Here is a 10,246-nt window from a genome sequence, read left to right as displayed (position 1 = left end):
GAGATGGTTCTCACTTCTGTGCTGATTCACCTGGCCTTGGACTGGTGCACTGTCTCATGGGCAAAAATAGAGCAGGGGAGGAGTTTGTGCTTTCTCTGGTGTTGATTCCTGCTTATACTGTTACAGTAAGTGATCAAGCTTTCACTGTCACATTTGTTTTGGCTTGTTGCTTTATCTGGCTACTCTCATAGTTTAGTGCTCTAAACAACTCACGTAGTTTAGTGCTCTCCCCCAGCTCCGTTGAGCACCTAACAAATTGGTACAGTGATCAGGGTAGTCAATGAAGCATAATGCCCATCTGGGAGAGAAAAAGCTTGAAGATTCTGCAGGGAACATTTAGGAGATGCCAGCAGTCTGTGGAACATTCTATTGGAGTGCTAGATTGTTTGCAAGAGTCTGAGGGTCCTATGGAGCATTTTACCAATGAGTCTTGGGAATTGATAGCAGAAACCATATATCACTTCTGTAGCATGCCAGTGAACTGTTCATATAAGCTTTTCAGTTCTAAGGGGGTTATTTGGCCCTTCTCTTTAACCCCCAACTCCTCAACTGAGCTCACATAGTGGGTCAGATTAGCAATACAACAGAGTTCAGAAAATGCTAAGGAAGCAGTTTTGCAGTCACTGCTTGTAGTTATCTGACAATGGCTGAGAAAACCTATCACAAGGAGCTCTTTCTGACCAACATCACCAAAGCTTCCTTTGAGCCAGCCAACAAGATGGTTAAGGAACCCTCACCATGGGAAGTACATGGCCTGTGGCATGTTGTAGAAAGGAACATGATTCCAAAAGACATCAGTGTGGCCATCATCACCATCAAGACCAAGCTCCTCATCCAGGTTGTGGATTGGTGCCCAACTGGATTTAAGGTATCAACTACTAGCCCCGCCCCCAACCGTCCTCCCTGGGAGAGACCTGGCCAAGGTGCAGCAGGCCATGTGCATGCTAAGCAACACCACTGCCATCACCAAGGCTTGGGCCCACCTGTACCATAAGTTGTATCTTATGTACATAAAGTGAACTTTTGTGGACTGGTACACAGGCGAAGGCATGGGAGAAGGGGAGTTCTCCAAGGGCTGGGAGGACCTGGCAGCTCTGGAGAAAGATTACAAAGAGGTGAGTGTGGATTCCATGGATGGCAAGGCTGAGTAAGGGGAAGAATACTGAATGGGACAGTGAGGCTGGCAGGTATTCCTCTCCTCCACTGTCTCCTGCCAGCCCTCAGTATGGCTGGTTTCAAGCTGTTTACAATTAAAGTTTCTGTATTAAAAAAAAAAAATCTATGTACACCTCTGCTAGCTTTTCCCCACAAGCCTTTATAGGAATTGTTACTGTAGGGCCATTATAAAAGAGCATTGGAAGACTATATCTACCTGTCTCAGGGGCTCTAGCTAATCACGTGGCCATTTGATTGGATCACTGACAAGAGCCTTGATCTGACATATAAATTAAGCCACCACGTAGGGAAAATACATTTGGATAAAAATCGATTCTGCTACTAAAGTTTTCTGTTACTCATATCGATGCTCACCAAGAGGTCCCTACACTGAAAAGGGGGCATATAATCAATAAACAGGCCATGCCTGTCAATTAAATATGGAGACTAAATTGTCCTCTTTCCCAAAGCAAGCAAATTGTACAACTGATTGCTTCCTTGAAAAGATGGCCCATGGTAATTCAGACACCATCCTAAACTGGTCCTACATGTATAGACTGCCACTGTCCTCAAAAAGTCCTGGAACAACGTGGAAAAGCTGTCTTATCTGCTAGATTTAAGCCAAGGCTAAACACATCACATAGGGACAGATTCCTAAGTCAACAAGCTAGGTGGTTGGCAGGTGGTTTCATATTGGTCCTCTTGTCCCATCCAGAGGGTCCCTCTGGTTCTGACTGAAGTTGACACTTTTTCTAGGTTTGGCCTAGCCAAACCCATATTTTCCACTGACTCAGGCCAAAAAATCCAGGCCCTACAAGACCACATTTTTCCTCTTAAGGTTTCTTGAGCACACTGCACTTGGTAATGGCCTTGGATTTGCAGCCCAGGCTACACATCAGTGAGCCCAGTTATGGGGCATATGATGGACTTTCCATGTTCCATATCACCTCCAAAGCCACAGGGGTGATTGAGCATTTTAATGGACAATTCAAGGACAGGCTTAAGTGGCTGATGGGAGGGGACAAGACAACCTCAGGCTGGACTACAAATCTCACGTGTGCAATCTGAGGTCTCAATACAGTAATTTCCTGAAAGAGCACTTTTCATTTGTGTTATCTGTTTGATCAGATGGTCTGTATTCTTCCTATAATTGTATATCCTTCTTTTACAGTTGCTGACACCTCAGTCTCTGTGGAGAGTCTGCAAGGGCCTTTCATTGCCTTTGACCCCCTGTTGAAAACTCAGATGGGAAATTAAGATGGCTGTTAAGCAGTAAAGGGTAAGAGATTATATAAATTCATTTTTAAACGTTTAAAAATTTAGGATTTATGCTAATTGTTGAACATGACATATTTATATAAAAATGTCTTTCTGTAAAAATCATTTTATCCTTGTTGCATACAACCCTTCCAGACAAAGAGATTCGACAAAAATAGGAGATGCTTTAAAAAATGTAGTTTTAACTACTATATGGGACACATTGATAATAATAACAACAACAGAAAACATAAAATGCGGCACCTACAGAGGTGTGGGGAAGGGTAGAGGATATAAATAATCTTTGTTTTTTCAGAAATTCTCTTAAAAGATGATTTTTTCCTTTTGGATAAACCCCCCCCCCCCCCAGTACCATTTTCCAAGCTGCTGTGCGTGCTTTGGCTTCAGACAGCTGAGCCAATGATTACACCTGATGGTGCTAACTATGAGAAGCAGAAAAAGGCCCCAGCTCCTGCACTTTCCACTCAAAACACCTCCACATGTCATCTACAGTCGTGAGGCCAACAAACTGATGTAATAGATAAACAAAACTGTTTGGAGCTGACTGTCTCAATCAATTTTTCTGAAACCAAGGACTATGCTGAATTATTTGGAATGAACTGGAAAGCTCAGAGCAGAAGGCCAGGATGGGAGGCCACACTGAGAACCCTGTTAATCTACTGCCTGATTAATTCATATCCTGTTTGGAGTGCTCTAACATCGCAAACCCTTTGTTTCTAGGTAGAGAGACCACGCGCGCTCTCTAGGATTGTACTTCTTATATGACACCGCCTCAGACCTGGAATGTATTCATCACAGCTTCAATTTACTGGTTAAAGTTGTGGTACACCTAAATTGATGCCTTGGGCCAGGTTAAAAAAAATCATACAAAAACTTAAAGAGGGAGCCTCCTGATTCTCTGAAATAGAGCTTAATGGCTGATGGGACATCTTTTTCTGGCTTCAACTGTCAGGACTCATGATTACGTTCAGTCTTTCAGACAGTACTGCTTATCTGATTAAGAGTGATCTTAATCATAGCCCTGGTCTATTATTGCTTCAGACTAATTACCTAGTTTTTGTCACAGCCTCTCAAAGTCCAACCCATTGGGGTCTGTGGTGGGGTAGTCTGTTTCTTGCTCAAGTCCTAAAAAATCAAGTGGTAGAGTTGAGGAGTCTGGCTTCTAACCAAAAACGTTTGGGTAATTTTTCAGACTCAATGACAGGCAACTACAAAGGCTTTACCTGACAGGACTTGTTGGGGAGAACGGCTCTCCCTACATCAGACATGGTGCACAACAGTGCAGTATAGTCTTTAAAGGGAGTTGTCGCCAAGGACTCAGGCACTTCTGGCCATTTACTCTCTTATGCATATTCAGACTCCTAACTCTTCATTCCTTGGTGTCTTTGTCTGAGGCTTTTGGCCAAGGTCCTTTTCAGTTACTTCTGCTGAAGCCCCCTTATGAGGAGAGGAGGAGGAAATCTTGAAGATACTTTTTCCCATTCTGACTCAGTACTTAGTATTTTTTCACTGCTAGCTTTTCCATTACACTGTCCCCCTGACCCCAGTGTTCATAAAAGTGCTGGAGCCTTTTGTTTGGGCTCCTTTAGCAGTGAAACAACCTCCATGTTTGTGCTGATCAACCTGGTACTCAACTGGTATGCTGCTTCATGGGGAAAAATGAAACAGGGGAGTTGGTGCTTTCTTCAGTTTTAGACTCTTGCTTATACCATTGCAGTGATCAAAGGCTTCACTGTTACTTTCATTTTGGCTCACTGCTGCTTTAATCAGCTACTATGGAAACTCAGCTTTCTTTCTCAGATCCACTGAGCTCCTGACACTACATGTAGCAATATTAGCACAAAAAGGATAAAGGTGATAAATTTATACAGGAGTGATGTTTCTATCCTTAACTAGAATTACGTTGTTCTAACTCTGAAGTAGATGCTGGTAAATGAAGACGTATATGTACACCCTGGTGCAACTACTAAAAAAAGTTAGTTTAAAAATAGTGAAATAATTATTAAAATTATTAAAATACTAGGAAATATTGGCTTAATGCAAATAAAAACATTAAAGGAGAATGGGAGAAAAAAAATGAGACATAGAAAAAAGTTATATGGCAGAGATACTTCCAAAAATACCAGTATTAAGTGTGAATAGATCAAGTGATTCAATCAAAAGGCAGAGATGGCCATATTGGATATAAAGCAAGTCGCAATAATATGCTTTCTATAAAAGATAAAGTTTAGATTCAATAATAAAAATTTAAAATAAAAGGAAGGAAAAAGATATCAGACAAATGAGAAAATTAAAAAGCTGGAATGGCTATACTACTATCGGACAAAATATATTTCAAATCAAAATAGTTTTAGAGATGAAGATACATATTTTACAATGATAAAAGTGTTAATCTATCAAAATAGCAATTATAACATATATACACCTAAGAAGTATGTCCCAAAATACATGAAGCAAGACTGATAGAATTGGAAAGAGTAATACACAATTCAATAATAGTGGCAGACTACAATATGTGACATGCATTAACGGGCATAACCAGCCTACAAGTAGTAGATTAACAAGGAAATCAAATATTCAAACAACAGTATACGCCAGCTAGACCTAAGAGACATTTATTTATTGAACACTCTATGCAATAACAAAATGCATATTCTTCTCATTCACACATGGAGCATGATCTTCCATTTATAGCATTAGAGACATAGACAGTATGTTTCTCAGCCATAAGGGGTTAAATTAGATACCAGTAACAGAAAGAAATTTGGGAACTTCATAAATATGTAGAAATTAAACAATACAGTCTTCAATAATCAATGAGGGAAGGAAACATCTAAAGGGAGATCAGAAGCTGCACAGAGATGAATGAGAAAAAAGAAACCACAATACACTGAATCTTATGAGATACAGGTATAGTAGTGCTTCACGGGAAATTTACCACTGCAAAACTCTATATTAAAGAAAAAGAAATATCTCAAATTATAATCTGAGCTTTTACCTTAAGCAACCACACATAGAAGAACAAATTAAAAAATCAAGAAGAAAGAAAGAAAGATTAGTATGAACCTTAATGAAATAAAGAATAGAGAAACAATACTAACTCAACAAAATTGGCAAACTTTTGCTAGGCTGACTACACACAAAAAAGAAGATACCAGTTACCAACCACAATTGACTGATTCAGTCAAAATCAGAAATGAAAGAGGATCATTACTACTCAACTTAAATAAAAAGTATTATAAGGAAGTACTGTAAACTATTATATGCCAACAAGTTAGATAATTTAGTTGAAATGAATAAATTTCCAGAAAGATGCAAACTATTGAAACTGACTAAAGAGGAAATAGAAAATCTGAATGGACCTAGAACATGTAAAGACAATAAGTCAGTAATCAAAACAACAACAACAACAACAACAACAACAAAACTACCCCAAAATAAACCCCGGCATAGATTGCCTTTCTGGTGAATGGTACTAAAACATTTAAAGAAAAATTAATAGTAATTCTCCATAAACTCTTATAGAAATGAAAAGGAGAGAACACTTTCCAGCTCATTTTGTGAGATCAGTATTACTCTGATTCTAAAACCAAACCAAAGTCATAAATAGAAATCTATAAGACTAATATCTCTTATGAATATTGACACAAATATTCTCAAAAAATACAAAATAATCAAATCTCACAATATAAAAAAATTTACACATTACGAGTAAATGGAACATACCCAACAAAAGCAAAGTTGGTTTGACATCCTACAATCAATTAATGAAATACACCATATCAAATTATTAAGGAACAAAATAATAGCAACACATGATTATCTCAATAGATGCAGAAAGTATATATAACAAAATCCAACACATTTTCACGATAAAATAACTCAAAAAGTAGGAATAGAAGGAAATTTTATCAACCATATAAAGAGCATGTATGAAAAGTCCACAGCTAACATCGTACTTAGTATGTTAAACATGGAATGCTCCCCCAATAAGACAAAAAACAAGACAAGTATTTTCAGTGCTACTATGTCTATTCAACATTGCACTGGATGTTCTAGCCAGGGCAATGTGGCAAGGAAAAGAAATAAAAGTCACCCAGATTGGGAGGAAGTAAAGTTATTTGCATTTGAAGATCATATGATCTGGGATATAGAAATTCCTAAGAAATGCATGTAAAAACTATTGAAACTAATAAAGTAGTTCAGTAAGCTTGCAGAACACATGAGCAATATACAGAAATCAATTGTATTTTTGTACAATGGTAATGAAAATCTGAAAATTAAATTAAGAACATGTCTGTTTAAAATAGTACCAAACATTAAAACACTTTGAAATACACTTTACAAAAAATGTACAACTTGAAAGAAGATCTAAATAAATGGAAAGGCATTCCATGTTCATGGATCCAGAAACTTAATGTTAAGGTAGCAATATTCACCTAATTGAACTATAGATTAAACATAATCTCTATGAAAGTCTCAGCTGGATTTTTTTAGAAATCGACAACTGATTCTAACAATCCTATGGACATGCAAGGAAAAAATATTAACCAAGAACAATATAGCAAAAGAAGAACAAAATTTGGGGACTCATACTGCCCAATTTCAAAACTAACTACAAAGCTATGCTAATTAAGAGAGTGTGGTACTAGAATAAGAACAGACCTATAGTACAATGGAATAGCATTGAGAGTCCAGAAATAAACACATATTTATATTTAAATAAATTTTGAAAATTATACCAAGACAATTCAATGAAGAAACAAAAAAACATTTAAACAAATGGTCCTGGCTAAAGTGGATACTCACATACATAAGAGTGAAGCTGAACCCCTAACTCACAGCTTGTACAAAAAATAACTTAAAATGGATCAATTATCTAAATATAAGAGCTAAAAGCAAACACACACACACACACACACACACACACACACACACAAAACAATAAACAAACAAATACTCAGAAGAGAACAGATGTAGATCCTCATGATCTTCTAACAGGCTAGGCAATGGTTTCTAAGACATGATACCAATAGTACAAGCAAGAAATGATAAAAGTAGTTATATTGGGCTTTATGAAAAATAAAGACTTCTGTAGAATACCACTAAGAAACACAAAAGATAACCCATAGAGGAGGAGAAAATATTTGAGAAACATATAGCTGATAAAAGATTTGTATCTAGAATATATAAGGTACTGTAACAACTCAGAAATAATAAGACAAATACCTCACCTTTAAAAAATGAGCAAAAGTCTGAGTAGATATTTATGTTCACCATTAAGATTAATTCTACACTGTCAAGTAACCTGATGTGTATGACGTATTTCACTTGAAATGTTTTCTTTTTTATAAGGTTACTTGAGAGATATTTGTTGAATTAAACCTAACAAGTTGGATTGGATGTTGTAACTGAGGTTCACAATGCTTTATTGTTGCAGCTTGATGATATCTATTGGTTAGTATATTATCTACAGTCCACAGAGTGCAGAATTAATTTTAATGGTGAACATAAATATCTATGTATAATGCATTTCTATTTGAGAAGCTCATAGTCTGATAGCTTTGACATAGGTAACTACAACAAACTTTGCTAATTTATGCCCATTAATTGAGAATTTGTGAAAGTTGGATAAGAAATGGGCTCAAATTTAGCTATATGCCACACACAAACATGTATTTGCTAAAAACTTAACTATTATATGAGAGTGTCTATGTATTTAAAAAAGTAAAATATCTTTGTATTTTCATTTAAAATTTACTTACAGAAAACAACGAAATTGCTATGTAAGTATAGACCAGACACGTTCTATATTGGTTGATACTTAAAATAATAATTTTGTGTCATTTAATAAGAATGTTTTAAAGATTTTTTATTAACTTATTTGTAACAAGACTCTACTAGCTTATAAATAGGCTTACTAAGTTATAAATAAGCTTCTACTAGCCTCTAACCTTGAAAGAATTCATTTTCATCAATTAAAATTTTTAGACTTTGTTTTACCAGTGTGTTCTCTCAAGTAATAATTATTTCTACAATGTTGCTATAGTGTAATACCTTTGGTTACAGCATGGATCCATACTTGTCCTATATACAAACAAACTGATTTGCAAAAAAAATTGTAATTCACCTCTACTCTGAACATATTTCAGGATTAGTTGATTGCATGATGTCAAAATTATCCCACTATTTCTTCAAGTTAAAAACAAAAAACTCTACACAAGCAGTATTTATGAAATATGCTCCACCACTTCCCATTATGAGAATCATGAGAATCTTGATTGTGTAAGTTTTATAACGTCTCTGTGCCTTAGTTTCCTTTTCTGTAAATCTGTGATAGATGTATGTCTATATCATAGAGTTGTTGTGAGGATCGATCTATCTGTCTGTCTGTCTATCTATCTATGAAGAGACAGAGGCAGAGACAGAAGGACAAAGTGAGTGCCTGGTACTCAGTAAACAGTAAGCATTAGGTATTAGTATAAAGAAGTTATTAGTAGCAAAGTTAATGATGATTATTATTTATTATGTAAATCCTGAGAAAAGCCACAGAGGCCCTAAATAACTTGCCCCAGTGTCACAGACTTAGTAAGTGACAGAATTAGGATTTAAACCCAACCAACATGACAGTTGAATTTGAGCCTTAAATCATAAACAATACTGTCACCAGCAGTGCGTAATGTATTCATTGTGTTCCATACAGAGTAAATTTTTCTTTGTTTGCTAATGCTTTAAAGGATAGTAGTCACAAACATTAACATTGGAGTCAGAACATTTAACTGTAAGTTATGGCTCTATCATTTACCCACTATACGTCCTTGAAAAAAATTACATGACCAGTCAGTCAGTCACTTATTCACTTACTTAGTAAATACATATAAAGTGTAAACTATTTGTCGGTGACTACAGCAGACAGGATGATGCACTGCTCAGATCCCCATGCAAGAATGTCCTTGCTGTTTAGCAGTGAGGAGTGTGGTTGGCTGACAGCCTCCCCCCATTAACTCCTTCAGGCTCTACCTCAGCTGTCAAGTTGATATCATGCTTTTCTTGGTATGGTGCCTGCTAATGACAGAGCAAGAGATTGGTACAAGGACTTCACTATTTCCACCCAACATGAGACTTCAATAATGAGTAACCTTTGCTTTGGAGCAACATATTCACCTGGCAGGAACTTTTGCTAGGTCTGCATTATTGCCTGATAATTTCCCCTACCCAGGAATTCCCTCTACTTTTCCTGCCACACTGATCACCTCCAATAAACTTTTGGTACTTCCAACTTCAACTCATTGTCTATTTTCCAGAGAAACAAATCTGTAACAGGCACTGTACTAGGTATTGTGGAAATAAAATGTGTGTATTCTTCTCAATAAGATGGTCATTGGCCTTAGAGACATTACACACAGAAAAAGAAAAGGCAAAAAAAGTAAGAAAAGTTAATAGATCAAATTGATAATTATTTTTTGCTGACCTCCCTTATAGCATTACATTACTAAATGAGAAAAGTCAATTGAGTTTATACTTTTTATAGCTAACATTTATTGTTTTCCATGTGTTAGGGACTACTGTAAACATATTACACATACCAACTTGTTTATTCTCACAGCATCCTTGTGTGGAAGAGATTATTATTATTCCTATTTTATAAGTAAGCAAAGTGGTATGTAGGTTACATAAATTTACCAACAACATAATCCGTTAAGAAAGTGATGGAACAGGGTTTCAAACCTACTCTGATCATAAGACTTATGCACTTTAAATTTATGTACCATTGCCCCTTTATAGAAATTCCATTAAAAAAGAACAAGAAACA

The 10,246-nt window shown here is 36.3% G+C and overlaps 1 pseudogene; it reads left to right on the top strand.

Moving 5' to 3' along the window:
- The first annotated feature begins 599 nt into the window (after positions 1-599).
- Positions 600-1,166, top strand: LOC105085540 (tubulin alpha chain-like; annotated as a pseudogene).
- Positions 1,167-10,246: the final 9,080 nt, after the last annotated feature.

This window comes from Camelus dromedarius, chromosome X (genome assembly GCF_036321535.1).
Source record: "Camelus dromedarius isolate mCamDro1 chromosome X, mCamDro1.pat, whole genome shotgun sequence".
Lineage (NCBI taxonomy): Eukaryota > Metazoa > Chordata > Mammalia > Artiodactyla > Camelidae > Camelus > Camelus dromedarius.
Note: the sequence above shows the minus strand (reverse complement) of the source record. Positions and strands in the feature narration are given on the sequence as shown.